At 40.1% G+C, this 20238-nt stretch overlaps 1 protein-coding gene across 7 annotated transcripts in view; it reads right to left on the reverse strand.

Annotated features, from left to right (window-relative positions):
• The window catches only part of TUT4 (terminal uridylyl transferase 4), a 135648-nt gene extending 116013 nt beyond the window's left edge, over window positions 1-19635 (reverse strand). For 3 of the 7 annotated variants that reach the window (XM_064372357.1, XM_064372356.1, XM_064372354.1), the window contains exon 1: window positions 19466-19553. The gene's annotated coding sequence lies outside the window, so the exon portion shown is untranslated. Of the gene's footprint in view, window positions 1-810; window positions 984-19465 lie in introns of those variants that run through there. The other 4 variants (XM_064372359.1, XM_064372358.1, XM_064372361.1 and 1 more) reach the window with 4 other exon arrangements.
• Window positions 19636-20238: the final 603 nt, after the last annotated feature.

The raw sequence follows: 20238 nt of genomic DNA on the forward strand, positions 1-20238 counted from the left end.
ATAAAAATTCACTTTCTCCTTTTTCCTGAGCACATGACTAGTCTACATTTCCCAAACTCCTCTGTAGTTTGGTGTGGCCTTATGATAAAGTTCTCACCTCCTAAATGCTGTCTTTTTCTTCTCATTGAATAAAATTCTCGACCACCCAGCTTCAGTCATTCAACCAACCATTACGTTCTAATCCAGACCAGTGAGTCTCAAACTTTTGTGTACAGGAATCAACAACTAAATGCAATTCTGATTCAGTAGACTGGGAGTGGGTTCTGATATTCTGCATTTCAAACAAGCCCAGGTGATGTCCACTTGGCTAGTTCTTGGCCATACTTTTGGTGGGACAACAGGATCAATGTAACTTGGGCCCCTGAATAACCACATGGAACAAACTACTAATCTAGATGTCCTGACCACTTACCCAGCAACCTATATGAGAAAGGAATAAAACTCTTTGTTTTTTAAACCATTCTATTACTGGATCTAACTTTTAACTTAAGAAATATATATACTTAATCGCATTTCCCTTTTGGTATACTTTTTCAGTTTTACCTGAAATTAATCACTTCCTCATTTTTCTTAAGCTTTTTCTACATATGTATCAATAATTCATTGACAGAACTATAAATATTCTCTCAGTAAAATCAAACACATCAAGTAATTTGGTTTTGTTGTTGCTGTTCTTTCCTTGGATATCCCTTCTTGGGAGCTTTCTGGTCATTACTATACTTTCACCACAGTTGTTGTTATACTCAGACTTCCTTTCACTATCATGCTACCAATTTCCTTCCAATCACTCATGTTGACTCTTCTTTTTACCTCTTCCATGACTTATTCCCTTGCTTTTGGTGGAACACATCCTCCAGCAGTTTTCTAAGAAAGGAAACATGAGGCCAGGCACAGTGGCTCACAGATGTAATCCAAGCACTTTGGGAAGCCAAGGCGGGTAGATCACTTGAAGCCAGGAGTTCGAGACCAGCCTGGCATGGCGAAACCTCGTCTCTATTAAAATACAAAAAAAAAAAAAAAAAAATTAGCCAGGTATGGTGGCACACACCCGTAATCCCAGCTACTGGAGAGACTGAAGCACAAAAATCACTTAAACGCAGGAGGCGGGGATTGCAGTGACCTGAGATTGTGCCAACTACACTCCAGCCTGTGCAACAGTGTGAGACTCTGTCTCAAAAAAAAAAAAAAAAAAAAAGAAAGAAAATATGAAATACATTGAAGAAAACAATTATGCCCCACTTCCGATATTTCATTCTATGTAGAGAGATACCCATTATCATAACATTCCTGACCTCTTTCCACTCCCCTCATTCATTCCTTACCTAAGGAGATGAGAGGTAACTTAATTCATCAGTGAGTTTGGAAAATAATCCAGGCAAAATTTAGCCTCATCCCTTCTCCTTCCTCTTTGGATCCTGCTGTCCACAGGGAAGAAAATCTCCCATTCTGTTTCATCATACCCTAACATTTACAGATATAAGCCTCACATAGGGCCTGCAGTTGTTCAGCTCTGCCAGGTCCTGACAGGTAGGTCTGCCTAATTCTGGCATTGAGTATTAGTAAACCAGTTGAAAGCATAAGCTGTCTTCTCTAAACTGAACCTTATCAAAAATAAAATTATAAAAACTAAATAAAAATAAAATTATATTCTGGTCTCCATATGCTTCCTTTGTTTCATCCAATTTATTTAAAATTCAGGAAAGCAAAGGGGGTGCTATTTATTGGACCCCTATAAACTCCAACAGGAGGGAGATTTTATAAAACTGCCTATCTGCAATGTCTTTATTGTATATTCATACCTCATTTAGTTAGGTATAAAATTCTAAGGCCGGGCGTGGTGGCTCACGCCTGTAATCCAAACACTTTGGAGGCCAAGGAGGGCGGATCACCTGAGGTCAGGAGTTCAAGACCGGCCTGACCAACATGGTGAAACCCCATCTTTAAAAAAAAAAAATTAAAAATAAATAAAATAAAATAAAATTCTAGATTAGGACCAGCCACAGTGGCTCATGCCAGCAAACCCAGCACTTTGGGAGGCTGAGGTGGAAGGATCATTTAAGCTCAGGAGTTCAAAACCAGCTCGTGCAACATAGCAAAACCCCGTCTCTAAAAAAAAAAAAAAAAAAAAAAACCCAACACAAAAATCAGCCAAACATGGCAGCGCATGCCTGAGGTCCCAGCTACTTGGGAGGACTGAGGTAAAACAATCACTTGAGCCCAGGAGGTCAAGGCTGCAGTAAGCTGTGATGGCTCTACTGAATTCCAGCCTGGATGACAGAGCGAGACCCTGTCTCAAAAAAATAAAATAAAATTGTAAGTTAGAAATCTTTCATTCAAAATGTTATAGGTTCCTTTTCAATGATTTCTAGTTTCTAGGACTACCACTGAGAAAATTATGCCATTCTTATTCTCTATCTTTTTTACTGACCTGTTTTTTTCTCTATGGAAACTTCTAGGATAATCTCTTTGCTTTGGTATTCTAAAATTTCCAAGTGATAGGCCTGCGGTAGATATCTCCTTGTTCATCTTGTTGACTAGTCAGCTGGCTCTTTTCATCAGTAATTCACATCATTCACTTCTGTAATTTCTTTTTCTTCTATCTACTATAAATTCCTCCTTTTCATCTTTTCTGTTCTCTTTGTACTGCTCCTATTAATTAGACTTAAGCCCCCTAAACTGATCCTCTAATTTTCTTTTCTCTCCATTTTTCCATCTTTCTTTTTGTTCTCCTTCCTAAGTGATTTCCTCAACTCTATCTTCCAACTCTTCTATCATATTTTTTACTTCTAAGAACCCTCACTCTCTATTCCTTTTTATAGCACTCTGATCTAGTTTCATAGTTATAATGTCATATTTCTAAAGACTACTAACACTCAGAACGCTAAAATTTTTTCTCAAACTTCTTACTGCTTTCTGTATTTATTGTTCTTGGCATTTTGTTTCCTAAGCAATATTGTTTATTTTCTTCTCTACCAAGCATACTAACATATGCATAATAGGAGTCACAGAAAGAAGAAACAGAAGGGTGTAGAAAAAATATTTGAAGAAATAATGGTCAGAAACTTCCCCAATCTGATGGAAGACATAAGTACATACATCCAGAAAGCTCAATAAACTTTAAGAAGAATAAACTCGAAGAAATCCACACCAAGACACAGAGTTAAATTGTCAAACCCAAAGAGAACTTTGAAAGGAGCAAGAGAGTTTAACTCATTAAACACAAAAGTTAACAGCTGAATGCCCACAAGAAACCATGGAAATGAAAAGGCAATGCAGTGACATATTTGAAGTCCTGAAAGAAAAAAGCTGTGAACTAAGAATTCTCTAGCCAGTAAAACCACGCGTCATGAATGAAGGAGAAATTTTATTTCCAGGTAATATAAAAATTATATTTTTAGGTAACATAAAAACTGAGAAAGTTCATTCTGCCCTACAAGAAGTGCTAAAAGAAATTCTTCATGCTGAAATGAAAAGACACTAGACAATAACTCAAATCCATAATAAGAAATAAAGAACACTAGTAAAAATAACTACATAGGTAAATATAAAAGCCAATATTATTGTAATTTTGGTAACTCTTGGTTTTTTTCCTTTTACATGATTTAAATGACAAATGCATAAAAATTCATTACAAACCTATGTTAAAGGGCACATACTAGATAAGGAGGTAATCTGACAGTAAAAATATAAAGGGGGAGAGAAAGATGAGTAGGAGCAGAGTATATCTGCGTATTTAAACTAAGTTGACATTCCTCAAACTAGGCTGTTATAAATTTAAGATGTTAATTACATCATTAACCCCGAGGCATCCACTAAGTAAGTAACATGCACATGAAATCAAAACAGTATTCTAATTCTATAAAAAATCAACTACATAAAAAGGCAGCATTAGAGGAACAAAAAGCATACAAAACTTATGGAAAAGAGGAAGCTAAATGGCAGAAGTAAATCTTTCCTTACCAGTAATTGCTTTAAATGTAAATGAATTAAACTTTCCAATTAAAAACAGAGATTGGGCCGGGCGCGGTGGCTCACGCCTGTAATCCCAGCACTTTGGGAGGCCGAGGTGGGTGGATCACGAGGTCAAGAGATCAAGACCATCCTGGTCAACATGGTGAAACCCCGTCTCTACTAAAAATACAAAAAATTAGCTGGGCATGGTGGCGCGTGCCTGTAATCCCAGCTACTCAGGAGGCTGAGGCAGGAGAATTGCCTGAACCCAGGAGGCGGAGGTTGCGGTGAGCCGAGATCGCGCCATTGCACTCCAGCCTGGGTAACAAGAGCGAAACTCCGCCTCAAAAAAAAAAAAAAAAAAAAAACAGAGATTGGCCAGGTACAGTGGCTCACGTCTGTAATTCCAGCACTTTAGGAGGCTGAGGCAGGTGAATTACCTGACGTCAGGAGTTCATGACCAGCCTGGACAACATGGTGAAACCTTGTCTCTACTAAAAAGACAAAAAAATCAGCTGGGCGTGGTGGTGGGTACCTGTAATCCCAGCTACTTGAGAGGCTGAGGCAGGAGAATCAGCTAAACCTGGGAGACAGAGGTTGCAGTGAGCCGAGATCGTGCCACTGCACTTGCCTGGGCAACAAGAATGAAACTCCATCTCAAAAAAAAAATTAAATTAAAATAAACAAAATAAAAAGAGAGACTGGCAAACTGGAAAACATATGATCTATCATCTATCTACAAGTTTCACTTTAGATACAAAGGGACAAAGAGGTTGTAAGAAAAGAATGAAAAAAGATATTCCATGCAAACAGTAACCAAGAGAGCTAGGGGCTAAATTATTATCAGATAAAATATACTTTAAGTCAAAAAAGGATACAAAACACAAAGAAGGACATTACATATTGATAAAAGGTTCAATTCAACAAGGACATATAACAGTTATATACATTTAACAACAGTGACCTAAAATATAGGAAACAAAAGTTAACATAATTGAAAAGAGAAATTGTTCCATAATCATACTCAGAGACTTCAATACCACACTTTTCAATAACAGAGCAACCAGAGAGAAGATCAAAACGGAAATAGAGGACTTGTGTAACACTAGAAAATAATTTGATGGCCATGTATGGTGGCTCATGCCTGTAGTCCCAGCACTTCGGGAGGCCAAGGCAGGTGGATCACCTGAGATCAGGAACTCGAGACCAGCCTGGCCGACATGGCAAAACCCCATCTCTACTAAAATATGAAAATTAGCCAGGCATAGTGGCAAACACCTGTAATCCCAGCTACTTGAGAGGCTAAGGCAGGAGAATCACTTGAACCCAGGAAGCAGAGGTTGCAGTGAGCTGAGATTGGGCCACTGCACTCCAGCCTGGGCAACAAGAGTGAAACACCGCCTCAAAAATAAATAAACTAACTAACTAATTAGACCAGTCAGGCACAGTTTGCCCGCCTTGGCCTCCCAAAGTGCTGGGGGTATTTTCAGTAGAAACCTCATCTCTACTAAAAATACAAAAATTAGCTGGGTGTGGTGGCACACGCCTGTAGTCCCAGTTACTTGGGAGGCTGAGGCACAAGAATTGCTTGAACCCAGGAGGCAGAGGTTGCAGTGAGCCAAGATTGCACCACTGCACTCCAACCTGGGCAAAAAAGTGAGACTCCATCTCAAAAAATAAAATAAAATAAAATAATTAGACCTAACAGATATATAAAGACCCTATCCAACATCAACAGAATATATATTCTATCCACAATGGGCACGTAACATGAAAGACAAATAAATGCTCTGTTTTGGCAACTGAGGGGAAAAAAAAAAAAGCTGGGCACAGTGGTTCATGCCTGTAATCACAGCACTTTTGGAGGCCAAGGTGGAAGGACAACTTGAGTCCAGGAGTTTGAGACCAGCCTAGGCAACACAGGAGACTCCATCTCTACAAAAAAATTAAAAATTGGCCAGGCACCTGTAGTCCCGGCTACTCAGGAGGCTAAAGTGGGAGGATCACTTACACCTGGGAGGTGAAGGCTACAGTGAGCTGCAATCATGCCACTGTACTCTAGCCTATGCAACAGAACAAGATGAAAAAGAAAAGAAAAGAAAAAAGGAAGGAAGGAAGGAGGGAAAGAAGGAAGGGAGGGAGGGAGGGAGGGAAAATAAAAGAAAGGAGAGATCAAAGAATCCTATCTTATCTTTCCTTATTCATGTTACTTCCCTGAATTAACCAACCAACCACTTATTCTAAAAATGATAATGTAGAAGGAAAGGGAAAGATAGTGCAATTCATGCCTCCTTTCCTTTCATTCCTGCCTTACTTATCACCAAGTTAAAGAGAGTGGGTGAGGTGACTTACACCTGTAATCCCAACAAGGGGCGGGGCGGGGGTGTGGACAATCCTCCCACCTCAGCCTCCCAAAGTAGTCCAGGGATTACAGGTGTGAGCCACCACACTCAGCCTTCCACTAGTTTATACAATTTGTAGATAACTAAATTTGTACTGGGTTGGGAAGTTACAGAATCACTATTTCAACAGAGTAAGGAACACAACAGTAATCATGCTGGTGAGGGGAAAGGATAAAGCCAAAAAGAGGCTTTACAGTGAAATTAGGGATAGATTAGGAAACTAAAGAAACATAAAAAATACATACATAGATAATTCTGAAGATTTTGGTTAGAAGTAGAATCATTTTGAATCATATGAATAGGAACTATCAAGGAAAGTAGAGATGAGTATCACTAGAAGATAAAAATTAAGGAAATAAATTATTAGATAAATTCAATGTTATGCTTCCAACTGCCCAATACAAATGTCAGGAATTACACCAAAGTATCAATAAATATAAAGGAAAGACCTAGAGATTCCTAGATTGAAATGACAACGTAAGAAATATAGCCAGTAGGACACCAGTCTTACAAGAGAACAAAGAATAAACAGTAGGTAGTAAACTATAGATCTAATTTCCTGGCTTTGAGGAAATAGGTATGGGGGGAAAAGCAATGTTCGAGACATTACCCACCCACATTAATATCTAATATACTGAACACTGGCCCGGTGTGGTGGCTCATGCCTGTAATCCCAGCACTTTGGGAGGCTGAGGCGGGCGGATCACGAAGTCAAGAGATCGAGACTATCTTGACCAACAGAGTGAAACCCTGTCTCTACTAAAATACAAAAATTAGCTGGGCATGGTGGTGCGTGCCTGTAGTCCCAGCTACTTGGGAGGCTGAAGCAGAAGAATTGCTTGAACCCTGCAGGTGGAGGTTGCAGTGAGTCAAGATCATGCCACTACACTCTAGCCTGGTGCCTGGCAACAGAGCAATTCTCTGTCTCAAAAAAAAAAAAAAAAAAAAAGAAGTAAAATTTCTACATCAGGCCAGTTGCAGTGTCTCACACCTGTAATCCTAGCACTTTGAGAGGCCAAGGCGGGCAGATTACCTGAGGTCAGGAATTTGAGACTAGCCTGGCCAACATGGTGAAACCCAGTCTCCACTAAAAATACAAAAACTAATCCCAGTACTTTGGGAGGCTAAGGCAGGTGGATCACAACAAGGTCAGGAGTTCAAGACCAGCCTGACTAACATGGTGAAACCCTGTCTCTACTAGAAATACAAAACTTAGCTGGGCATGGTGGCGCATGCCTGTAACCTCAGCTACTTGGGAGACTGAGGCAGGAGAATCGCTTGCACCTGGGAGGTGGAGGTTGCAGTGAGCCAAGATCATGCCACTGAACTCCAGCCTGACTACAGAGCAAGACTCTGTCTCAAAAAAAAAAAAAAAAAATTAGCCAGGCATGGTGGCAGGCGCCTATAATCCCAGCTACTTGGGAGGCTGAGGCAGGAGAATCGCTTGAACCTGAGAGGCAGAGGTTGCAGTGAGCCAAGATCATGCCATTGTACTCCAGCCTGGGAGACAGAGTGAGACTCTGTCTCAAAAAACAAAAAACTTCTACATCACATCACTTATTTATTTCTTTTTTGTTGTTTTTTTTTTCTTTATTGGTTCTTCCCAGTTTGGGTTGTCACCAATATTTATTTATTTATTTATTTTTGATACGGAATTTTGCTCTTGTTGCCCAGGCTGGAGTATGATGCCGCGATCTCAGCTCAACGCAACCTCTGCCTCCCGGATTCAGCTATTCTCCTGCCTCAGCCTCCCAAGTAGCTGGGATTACAGGCATGCACCACCACGCCTGGCTAATTTTTTGTATTTTTAGTAGAGACAGAGTTTCTCCACGTTGGTCAGGCTTGTCTCAAACTCCTGACCTCAGGTGATCTGCCCGCCTCAGCTTCTCAAAGTGCTGGGGTTACAGGCGTGAGCCACCACGCCTGGCCCATATCACATTTTTAAAAAACCTGAAAATGGATCAAAAACCTAAATGTAGAAGCTAAAAGTGTAAAACTGTTAGAAGAAAACATAGGAGTAGATCTTCATAATCTTTGATCAACAATGATTTTTCAGGTATGGTACTTAAAGCAGAGAAAATAAAGAGATAAATGGGACTTCATCAAATTTAAAACTTTTGCATTTTAATGAGCATACTCAAGAAAATGAAAAAACAGTATGGCAACTCCTCAAAAAATTAAACATAGAATGATCCAACAATTCCAATTCTGAGTATATACCCAAATAACTGAAAGCAGAAACAGATATTTGAACATCAACATTCAAAGAAGCATTATTCTCAATAGCCAAAATGTGAAGGCAACCCAAGTATGCACCAACAAATGAATGGATAAACAAAATGTGGGACATATATATAATGAAGTACTACTCAGCCTTAAAAAGGTAAAAAATTCTGACACATGCTATGACATGGATAAAGTCTGAAGACATTAAGCTATATGAAATAAGCCAGTCACAAAATAACAAATACTGTATGATTCCACTTACATGCAGTACCTAGAGTAGTCAAAATAATACAGAAATAAAGTAGAATGGTGGTTGTTAGAGAGTAGGAAGCAAGGGAAATGAGAATCTATTGTGTAATGGGTACAGAGTTTCAGCTTGGGAAAATGAAAATGTTCTGGAAATGGATGGTGGTGATAGTTGCACAACAGTGTAAATATATTTAATGTCACTGAATGTATGCTTAAAATGAAAAAAATATTAATGAACATTCATGCAAAAATCCACAACAGAATACTAGCAAACTGAATTCAGCAGCCTAGTCAAAGGATTACATACCACGACCAGATGGGATTTATTCCTGGAATGCAAGGGTGGTTCAACATATGAAAACGGACCAATGTAACAAACCATATTAACCAAACAAAAAGAAAAACCACATGATCATCTCAATTGATACAGAAAAAGGATCTGACAAAATTCAATACCCTTTCATGATAAAAACACTCAACAATCTAGGAATAGAAAAAAACTACTTCAATATAATAAAAGCTATCTAAGAAAAACCTATAGTAGATGTCAAACTCAATGGTAAAAAATGAAAACCTTTTCCTCTAATATCGGACAAGGGAAGGACGCCTGCTTTTACCATTTCTACTCAACCCAGTACTAGAAATTCTAGCCAGAGAAATTAGGCAAAAGAAATAAAAGGCACCTAAATTGGAAAGGAAGAAGTAAAATTATCTGTTTGCAAATAATATTTTATATGTAGAAAACCCTAAAGATAACACACACACACACACGCGCGCGCACACACACACACACACTCTCTCTCTCTCTCTGCAACTAACAAATGAATTCAGCAAAGTCGCAGGATACAAAGTCAATACACAAAAAAACAGCTGCATTTCTAAACACAATAAATAATCTAAAGGGAAATTTTTAAAATTCCATTTACAATACCATCAAAAATAATAAAGTACTAAGGAATTACATAACCAAAGAAGTGAAAGACACGTACAATGAAAACTACAAAACAATGGTGAAAGAAATTCAGAAATATATCAACAGAAACATTCTATGTTCATAGACCAAAAGACTTAATTTTTTTTTTTTTTTTTTTTTTTTTTTGAGGCAGGGTCTCGCTCTATCTCCCAGGCTGGAGTGCAATGGCACAATCTCGGCTCACTGCAACCTCCACCTCCCAGGTTCAAGTGATTCTCTTGCCTCAGCCTCTGGAGTAGCTGGGATTACAGGCACCTGCCACCATGCCCAGCTAATTTTTGTATTTTTAGTAAAGACATGTTGGCCAGGCTGATGTCGAACTTCTGACCTCAGGTGATCCACCCACCTCGGCCTCCCAAAGTGCTGGGATTACAGGCATCAGCCACCATGCCTGGCCTTAATATTGTTAAAATCTAAAGATGTAATGCAATCCCTATCAAAATCCCAGTAACATTTTTTGCAGAAATACCAAAATCAATCCTAAAATTCACATGGAATCTCAAGGGACCCCAAATAGCCAAAAGAGTCTTGACAAAGCAAAGCAAAGCTGGAGGACTCATACTTCCTCATTGCAAAACTTACTACAAAGCTACAGTAATCAAAATAGTAATGCTATTAGCATAAATACAGACATATAGACCAATGGAATCACACAGACCAGAAATAAACCCTCACATGTGTGGTCAAATAATTTTTTAACAAGTATGACAAAGCCATTCAATAGGAAAAGGACAGTCTTTTCAACAAATGGTGCTGGGAACAACTGGTTATTCATCTACAAATGAATTTTGACCATAAACAAAAACTAACTCAAAATGGATTAGACCTAAGAAACCTAAACTTATAACTTAAAACCATAACTAAAAAACATAAACCTATAAAATTCTTAGAAGAAAACAGAAGCTTCATGACATTGATTTGGCAACTATTTATTATGACACCAAAGGCATGGGCAACAAAAGAAAAAATAGACAAATTAGACTGGCTGAAAATTTAAAAATTTGTTAATCAAAAGACACTATTAACAGAGTAAAATGCTGGCCAGACCAGGCATGGTGGCTCACCTGAGGCCAGGAGTTCAAGGCCAGCCTACTGTAGAGACTCTGTCTCTACAATAATCTTAAAATTTGAGTGTCGTGGTAACATGTGCCTATAGCTCCAGCTACTCCAAAGGCTGAGGTGGGATGATCTTTTGACCCCAGGAAGGTCAAGGCTGCAGTGAGCCGTGATTGCACCGCTGCACCCCAGCCTAGGGGACAGAGTGAGACTTTGTCTCTTTAAAAAAAAACAGAAAAGAAATAGAGTGAAGGCCCGGCGTGATGGCTCACATCTATAATCCCAGCACTTTGGGAGGACAAAGTGGGTAGGAGGTTGCAGTGAGCCAAGATCATGCCACTGCATTCCAGCCTGGGCTACAGAGCAAGACTCTGTCTCAAAAAAAAGGTAACCCACGGAACAGAATGGAAGAAAATGTTTATAAATCATGTATCTGATAAGGGACTAATATCCAGGATACAGAGCAACTCCAAAAACTGAACAACAAAAAACAACCTGATTCGAAAATGGGCAAAGGGCTTGCACAGACATTTCTCCAAAGAAGATACACAAATGGCCATAAGCACATGAAAAGATGCTGAGTATCACTAATTAGGGAAATGCAAATCAAAACTCCAATGACATACCAACTCACAACCATTAGGACAGGGCTACTATTAAATAAATAGAAAATAACAAGTGTTGTCAAGGCTGTGGAAATATGAGAACCTTTGTGCACTGTTGGTAGGAATGTAAAATGGTACTGCCATTATGAAAAACAATATAGCAGTTCCTCAAAATATTAAAAATATACTCAATGATCCTAAGGTGTCAAAAAAAAAAAAATAGGCCAGGTGCAATGGCTCATGTCTGTAATCCCAGCAGTTTGGGAGGCTGAGGCAGGCAGATCACTTGAGCTCAGGAGTTCAAGACCAGCCTGGGCAATATGGTGAAAACTGGATCTCTACAAAAATAAAAAAAAAAACATAGCCAGGTGTGGTTGCAAGCACCCATAGTCCCAGCTACTCAGGAGGCTGAGGTGGGAGGATGGCTTAAGGTGGGAGGCAGAGGCTGCAGTGCCATGCTACTGCACTCTACCTTGGGAGACAGAGACAGATCTTGGGGCGGGGGGAGGGAGGAGGTGGGGGAGGGAAAGAAGAAAGAAGGAAGAAGGAAGAAAAAAGAAGGAAGGAGGACAAAGAAGGAAGACCACCATATGATCCAATAATTACACTTCTGGGTATATACCAAAAAAACTAAAAGCAAGCTCTCTAAGAGATGTGTACACTCATGTTCACAATAGCATCATTCACAAATAGCTAAAACATGGAAATAATCTAAGTATCTATTCATAGACAAAGGGATAAGCAAAATGTGGCATATCTATATAATGGAATATTATTCAGCCTTAAAAAAGAAGGAAATTCTGCAATATGCCACATTAATGAACTTGAGAACAATATGCTAAGTAAAATAAGCCACAAGACAAATACTGTATGATTCAAATTTTATATGAACTGAATTTAAAAAGTGGTCAAAATCGTAAAGATAGTAGAATGGTGGTTCTAAGGAGTGAGGGAAGGAGGGAATGGGAAATTATCATTTAATGGGTATAGAGTTTCATTTTTTTTTTTTTTTTTTTTTTTAAAGATGGGGTTTCACCATGATGGCCAGGCTGGTCTTGAACTCCTGACCTCAGGTGATTCACCCATCTCAGCCTCCCAAAGTGCTAGGATTACAGGTGTGAGCCACCACGCCCAGCTAGGGTTTCAGTTTAATAAGATAAAAAGTGTTACAGAGATGGATGGTGATGACGGCTGCACAACATTATGAATGCATTTAATATCACTGAATGACATACTTAAAAAAAAAGTTAAGATGATATGTTGTGTTATATGTATTGTACTGCAATTTTTAAAAATTGGAAACAAGGCCAGGCGCGGTGGCTCAAGCCTGTAATCCCAGCACTTTGGGAGGCCGAGGCGGGTGGATCACGAGGTCAAGAGATCAAGACCATCCTGGTCAACATGGTGAAACCCCGTCTCTACTAATACAAAAAATTAGCTGGGCATTGTGGCGCGTGCCTGTAATCCCAGCTACTCAGGAGGCTGAGGCAGGAGAATTGCCTGAACCCAGGAGGTGGAGGTTGTGGTGAGCCGAGATCGTGCCATTGCACTCCAGCCTGGGTAACAAGAGCGAAACTCCGTCTCAAGAAAAAAAAAAAATTTTTCCACAATGTTTAGAATCTTTTTTAAGTGATAAGGTACTCTATTTCATAAATAGACACTCTATAAAATAAGAAAGCATTTTTGTAAATCATGTATCTAAAAAGGATCTAGGCTGGGTGAGATGGCTCACACCTGTAATTCCGGCACTTTGGGAACCTAAGGAAGGAGGACCATTTGAGGACAGGAGTTTGAGATCAGCCTAGGCAACACAGTGAGACCCTGTCTTCAAAAATCAATTAATCAATCAAAAAAATTAGCTGGGCATGGTGGCGCCCACCTGTAGTCCTAGCTACTCAAGTAGCTAAGGCAAGAGGATCTCTTGAGGCCTAGGAGGTGGAGGCCAAAAGGTAGAGGCTGCAGTGAGCTCTGTTTGCACCACTGCACTCCAGCCTTGGTGACAGAGCAAGACTGTCTCAGAAAAAAAAAGTGGGGGGCATCTAGTATCCACAATATATTAAGAGCTCTTAAAACTCAACAATTTTTTTAAAAAACAGGTAAAGGATTTGAATAGGTATCTTTCCAAAGGAGACAGACAAACGCAAAACAGGCAAATGAAGAGATGCTCAACATCTCATCAATCATTAAGGAATCACAAATCAAACCCACAATGAGGTAGTGAGGTAGTAGGTCAAATGTCATCTACTAGGTGATGGTGAGGATGCGGAGAAATTGGAACCTTCCATACATTGCCACTGGGAATGTAAAATGGTACAACTCTGGAAAACAGTCTGGCAGCTCCTCATAAAGTTAAAGTTTATCAAAACACCCAGCAACTACAATTTGAGTATATACCCAAGAGAAATGAAAATGCACATCCACAGAAAAACTTTTATATGATGTTCACAGCAGCATTATTCATTACAGGCAAAAAGTGGAAATAACTTTTTGCCTATAATGAATATAAATGCCTATAATGAATACAAAAATGTCCATCTAATGATGAATGGTTAAACAAAACATGGTATCTCCATAGAAGGTAATACTATTCAGCCATTAAAAAAAAGCTAATACATGCTACCTTGAAAACATTAAGTTTAGTGAAAGAAGACAGGCACAAAAAGCTACAGAATGCATAATTCCTTGTATATGTAATGTCCATAATTTCTAGAGATGTAGCTTAGTGGTTGCCAAAGGCTTGGAGAAGGAAGGAATGGAGAGTAATTGTTAGTGGGAACTGGGTTTCACTATGGGATAACAATATTCCAGAATTAAACAGTGATAGTTACACAGTTACATAACCTTCTAAATATACTAAAAGTCACTGAATTGTATCTTTCATAAGTGTGAATTTTACGGTATTGTAAATTATATCTCAAAGAAAAAACGGAAAAAATAATACACTATTACACATTACATTGGCCATCAAAGCAATGAAGTTTTAACATATCACTCCAGACCAGAAAATAAAGGAAAAGACAGATTCTGTCTTCGTATTACCATGAAAGCGATTTGACTCAGAGACACCTCCTGTCCAAAAGGTCCCCAAACACAGTCTGAATACCACTGGCCTAAAGGAATACTTAGCACATGACTAGCACTTAATGAACACTTAATGACTGGTCAATTAAATTATTTAAACTACAGTGGTAGATATTTATAATTACATTATTAAACTACACACTGACAAAATGCAATCAGGTTTAGTAATTCTTTATCATTCACACTTTGTATACTTGCAAAATATTTTTGAAACCTATGTGACTAAAGAATTTAACACTATGAACACAAAATTTTGACACCCTAAGCTTGAAGGTACAACACAGTATAGTGGCAAAGAGCTGTGACTCTAGACTCAGACACTTTGAGCTTAAATCTTGACTGCAGCAAACTAGCTATGAGATCTTGTCCAAGGTACTCAATCCTTCAACATGGACTTTCCCCATCTGTAAATGAGTATAACATAAGAAAGGTTGTTTTGAGGACTAAGTTAACACTTCAAAGATCTTGAAAAAGAAATTAGCATGCAGTAACTATGCAGTAAGTTATCTATTATCATTGTAAATCAAATAACCACTTAAAGCAATCAGATTGTTGTGTGATCAACAAACATACCTATTTCTTTTAGAAAGTACAAGATGCGGCCAGGCGAGGTGGCTCAGGCCTTTAATTCCAGCACTTTGGGAGGCAGAGGCGGGCAGATCACCTGAGGTTAGGAGTTTGAGACCAGCCTGACCAACATGGAGAAACTCTGTCTCTACTAAACACGCAAAATTAGTCCAGCGTGGTGGCGCATGCCTGTAATCCCAGCTATTCGGGAAGCTGAGGCAGGAGAATCGCTTGAACCCGGGAGCTGTAGGTTACGGGTAAGCCAAGATTGCACCACTGCACTCCAGCACTCCAGCCTGGGCAACAAGAGCAAAAATCCCTTCTCAAAAAAAAAAGCATTGAAAGTACAAGATTCTTTATATAAAGATTAGACTTTGCCCATCTATATGGTGAACGTCAAACCTGCATGAATAGTTTCTCCTTCCAGCCCAAGCTCTTCAACGCCTTAACCTACAACTTTCTAGTGCTAAACTAGAAAATAGTCAACTAATCCAAACAAACAAGTGAAAAAACTTCCTAAGTAGTGTAACAAGGTGATTTCCCCCAGAGGTGTTTTTATCTCAATAGAATGTCCTAAAAAATTAAAAGCTATTCAACAGTAAGATTTATACAACAGAATCCTCAAGATAAAAGTCTAGAATACAGGAAGAGAGAAGAGTGGTATGAAAAAGAAGGCTTGCCTACCCACTAAAAACAGGTAGACTGTTGGCAAGGAAGCCAAGGAGAAAGAAATACAAGACTCGGAGTCCGAAAACATAGTTCTAATCACAGCTCAACCACTATCTCACTTGGTGATCTCACAAGATAAAAAGGCAAACACCTTAATAAAACATACATGGCCCCACACAATTTGCTACTTCCAATCATTTATTTCACCATTCTATCTGTTTCAATTCCCACCACACTGAATTTCTCACTCTCCCTGGTTCATTACAATTTATCATCTTTGCATGTTATTCCCTAGGTCTAGAAAGACCTCCAGTCTATCCTCCTCTCCACCTAGCAAACTCCTACTCGCCCTTAAAGAGCTAGCTTCTTCCCTCTCAACTCTCACAATCTAGCGTGTTGTAATTTACTGTATTATATGTAGACTGATACAAATGCAAATGTTTGATGAAATGAATGTTTAAATGAATGAATGACCAATCTGAGGCAGTTTCCCATTCTAAATAATTGAGAAAATAATATATCTGAAAAGCAACATCACATATACATTAGGAAGAGAGATCTGCTTTGAAATCTAATTCTATGATCTTCAGCAAATTACTAACCTCTGTGAGTCAGATTCCTTGCCTATAAACAGGTTTCAAAGGGTTGTTATACTGAACAAGTGAAAAAAAAAAAATGCATAAACAGTCTAGCACGGTGCCTGGAACAAAACAGGCATGCCAAAAAATTCTGGTTCCCTTCTCTCTCCCGTTCTTCAACTCATTAATTATAGATATCCAATAAGATGATTTGACATAAAAATAATTTGAACAACATAAGAAACCACACAAATCTCTCACTTAAGGGTGAAAAAAAATCCTAAAGTTAATCTTTGCATTTATATACCCTTACTTCTCTTTGTGTTTGTAAGAAATACTCTGGAGGAAAAGCCAGAATCTGCTGTTTTCAGAGTGTGTGGTTTATCTGAACATAGCCTGTACAAAATAAACTTTTTTTTTAAAGAAATACTCTGGAGAAACGCTGGTTTTTAAACATTTCCCCAAATTAGGTAATTATTTAGGATTCTAGAACTAAAACAATTCAGGATCATTTGTCTTTTTTAGGTCTTTCTAGAATTCTTCTTTTTTAGAATATATTTCTATCTGCAGCAGTGCCTTTAACTGAATTTTTTAAACTTGTTTTAATCAATTCAAGTATTTGCAATTTATTTTAAAAAGGAACACCTCTCATTTGAGTTCTGTTCTGTCAAACAAAAAGTTCTGGCATCAACCTTAACAGGTAAGCATTGCCTTTTTTAAAAAAACAAAAAACAAAAAACAAAAAACAGAGTCTTACTCTGTCACCCAGACTGGAGTACAGTGGCGCAACTGTGCCTCACAGCAACCTTGAACTCTATGGCTCAGGCAGTCCTCCCACATCAGCTTCTAGGACTACAGATGCACACCACCACACCAAGCTAATTTTTTTATTTTTTGGTAGGAATAAAGTCTCACTATGTTGCCCAGGCTGATATTGAACTCACAGGCTCAAGCAATCCTCTCGCCTACACTTCCCAAAGTGCTGAGATTACAGGCATGAGCCACCTGGCCAGGCCCTACAAGCAAGTGCTGATTATTTTGTTTCTCTGAAACCAGAAACCTTCTACAATGAATAAATTCACTTGACCCACAGATACTGATATAACATTTTGTAGAGAACACAACATGGTACTTATTTTGTATGTCAAGGTTAACTTTGAGATTAAAAAAAAAAGTTCTAATTACTTACTCTGACTAAAATGAATCCGCTGAGAACAAAAATTCACGTTAAACAGCTTTGTTAATCAGAGAAATTTATAATTATACATTTTGATTCTAAAAGGTCTGAAATTAAAATATAGACACTGTATTGTTCTAGCTCCATCAACTAAAAATAAATGTAATTTTAGGTGTGACAGAATTTGTAAAATTGAGCTAAACTTATATGCATGACAATATCTTGTTAATTTATCTGTATTACTAACAACTTGGCTTATGACAATGAAAAGACTTTAAATTTCCTTTCTATATTTAAATGTTTGCTGGATTTAAAACATCAAATGTCATTAACTTTCACTTCCATTTCTAAATTATTTTAAGAAAACTTCTCAATTTCCACACCAGCCAAGTGAAAAACTGCAAGCAGCAGGAAAATTTATCTAAAAGAGTTTTAAAAGTAAGTTTTTAAATTTATATTAAATATATTTTTAAAGCATAAAACGACTTAAAATTATCTTCCCCAAAATATATGGTTCCTGAGAAGCACTCTTTAAAAATGTTTATAAAAGCAACATAGCACACTAGACACTAAGAAGTTCATTATCTTAAGGACAGCTTTTTAATCGAATCAATATTTCATAATTTTACAAGTTGTGACTAATCAGTACTACGATGCCATGTAGTGACATACATGAGTTCTGAGCCTAAAGAAAATTTCAGCACACATACACAGACCCAAAGTCGGCTTTTCTTTTTAAACCATCCCACAATTCAACACCTCTGTATGGCATTCTCTCTAAATTATCATATCCGGTTGGGATTATCCAATTTTATTAGCTAACAGTTCTCATTACTTTAAAAACAGAAACAGGATATGTTCTGTTTCATCAAGTCTACAAACATTTCGCTGCTACAAGACTGGAGGGAAAAAAATCTTTGGAAATAAAAGATAATCTGATTCATTAGAGCTAATTACTAAATGCATGCCAACAATACACAATTCGAATTGCAGTTCTGGGCACAATTTATGATCATGAAAGGGCAGGTCAAATGTATAAGGAACTGCTTTTATCAAAACGAAGAAGCAGATATACCGAATCTAAGATCTCACACAAAATTCATCTAAGACTTGGTAATCTTCTGAAAAGAAAATATTTAATCAACGTTGTTCATATAACAGTAATTCATCCCATTCAAGTACTACTAGAAATCCCGCTGGTGTGTTTCTTTCAGGTCAAAACATCTCATTCTTTCGCAATCCAGATAACAACAGGATCTAAAACCCTTCGCAGAGGCGTGCAACACACTAGGAGGGCACAGTCTGTTTACAAATACGAATCTCAGTTACCCACGTCAAAACCGCGCATTACCACCTTTCGACTTGGGTGGGGGAGAGGGAAGGCGGGCTAGCAAGAAACGAAATCCACACAGACACCTCTGCCTTCTCCCTACAAGGACGAGCCCCAGGGAAACGTTCAGTATGTATTATATGCGTGTGTACATTTATACACATTATATAGTCACCTATATCTAAGCAAGGGTAAAAGAAAAGGTACACATGACAGGGAATCGTCACTGGACCCAAGAGAAATGTTCAAACCAGTCCCGTTAACTCAAAATCCGTCCCCGCTGGTCTACAACAGGTTTCGGTCCGGGACAGGGAGCCCCAGCCATAGTGTGGAGTTCGTCCCCAAAGCGCCCCAATGCCCTCCTCAGGCCGCCCAGGCCGCCGTCCCTACCTCCCTTATCTCAGCCTTCCCCTGGGACACTCGAAGCCCGTTCCAGGAAAGAAAGAAGTGTCAGGCCCCAAGGGGACGGCTAAGACGCTCTCAGGCCGGGCCCCCGACACCTGCGAGGCTCGGCACCTGAGGAGGGCGAAGCGGGGGCCGCCGGCCTTCCCGAGCACACCCCCTCGGCACCGGGCGCAGCGCCGCGGCCGGAACCTCGTACCTGAGAGGCCCGCGAGCTACAGGCGCGCGCGACGCCTCCTCATCTCAGTGGCTCCCGCTCTCCCTCCGCCTCCTGCTGCCGCCGCCGTCGCCGCTGGAGGCCGGGACACGACGAGCTCAGGACTCCACCGCCATGTCCGCCACGCCGCGAACTGCATTGTGGGGGGGAAGGGATGGGGAGGGGGAAGAGGAGGGAGAGGGAGAGGGAGAGAAAAAGAAGGACCCGCTGAGGGGAGGGGGCGAGAGAGAGGGGCAGCCGGGGAAGAGGGGGAGGAGAGGACGGAACTTGGAATGGGGTCCAGGCCCGGGAGGGGAGGAGCTACGCGCAGAGGAAAGGGTTCTGGAGTGTCCCCTCCCTTCGTTCTGGGCCCCCCCCAGGCACCGTTTACACCGGGGCGGGGGAGGAGAAACAGCACTGGGGGAGGGGGCTCTTGGTGGCCGCGAAGTAACAATGGGGAGAGGGCCGAGGTGGGAGGACCGCGCACTCACACCGACGCGGAGGGAAGGGAGCGCGCGCGAGACACTCGTTAGCTCGCGAGGAGGGGGCGGGCCCCTGGCGGAGAAGGAGGGAGCCACCAGGGGCTCCCGGGCAGGGGCGGGGCCACCGAGCGGAGGTCGCGAGGTCCCACAGCCCGCCCGGGCGTCGCGGGTAGCCGCGCGGATCCGCCTGCTTGCCTTTAGGGGCTGGGGGTGGCCGGCACCCCCGCTCCGCCTCCTTCAGATTCTAGGTCTCTGCGGAGGCCCCGGGGCTGGAAGCGGAGCCCGAGAGCTGCC

This window comes from Aotus nancymaae, unplaced genomic scaffold (genome assembly GCF_030222135.1).
Source record: "Aotus nancymaae isolate 86718 unplaced genomic scaffold, 86718_ANA_hifiasm-v0.15.2.pri h1tg000007l, whole genome shotgun sequence".
Taxonomy (NCBI): Eukaryota; Metazoa; Chordata; class Mammalia; order Primates; family Aotidae; genus Aotus; species Aotus nancymaae.